Source organism: Pteropus alecto, unplaced genomic scaffold (assembly GCF_000325575.1).
Source record: "Pteropus alecto unplaced genomic scaffold, ASM32557v1 scaffold106, whole genome shotgun sequence".
Classification (NCBI taxonomy): Eukaryota; Metazoa; Chordata; class Mammalia; order Chiroptera; family Pteropodidae; genus Pteropus; species Pteropus alecto.
The window spans coordinates 17806996-17807689 of NW_006442103.1; positions in this window are offsets into that span (position 1 = coordinate 17806996).

A 694-nucleotide genomic window follows, 5' to 3' on the forward strand; every position below is an offset into this window, starting at 1 on the left:
TGGCTGAGTGTCAGGAGGTGTGGGGGAGGGCTATAATATAAAAGTTCAGGGCTGGACACTGGGGCTAGGATGAACAATTCCAGTAGCTGAGGCTACCTCAAGCGGTGATCCTAAACTTTTAGCAGGCATCAGAATCACCTGGAGCGCTTGTTAACACAGTTTGCTGGTCTCCATCCCCAGAGCATCTGACTCAGTAGGTTCCTGGCAGGGCTTGAGAGTTTGCTTTCCCAAGAAGTTCCCAGCAGTCTGGGGGACTATGGTGTGAGACATGCCAACCTAGAGCATCCATAACTGTTCCCGCCCCAGTGGATTTGGGGCCTCAGCAGCTAATTCCCCTATCTCTTTTCTGGAATGTTCTCTCCACACCTCCCCAGGCACCTAGAATTCGGGGTGCCAATTCCAGTTTCTACAGCCTGAGCTTCTATCTCCAAGATGATGGGGCAGCTGAGGAGAACCCAAGACTTTTAAGCCAGAGAGGGGCGGCGCTGGAGAGACAGCCGAGAGCCAGCCCCAGCCCTGGCCTGGGTCCTGCCTGCTCTGTGTACTCAGCACAAGGGCGGGAAGTGTCCCCCCTCTGCCTAAGCAGATTGGGAAAGATAACTTTGTTAGCAGGAGAAGCCCGGGCCGAGGGGTCGTGCTCTATAGAATTGGCACAATCTGCTCTCACGCATGAGCTGCTCCGCTCAATAGAGAA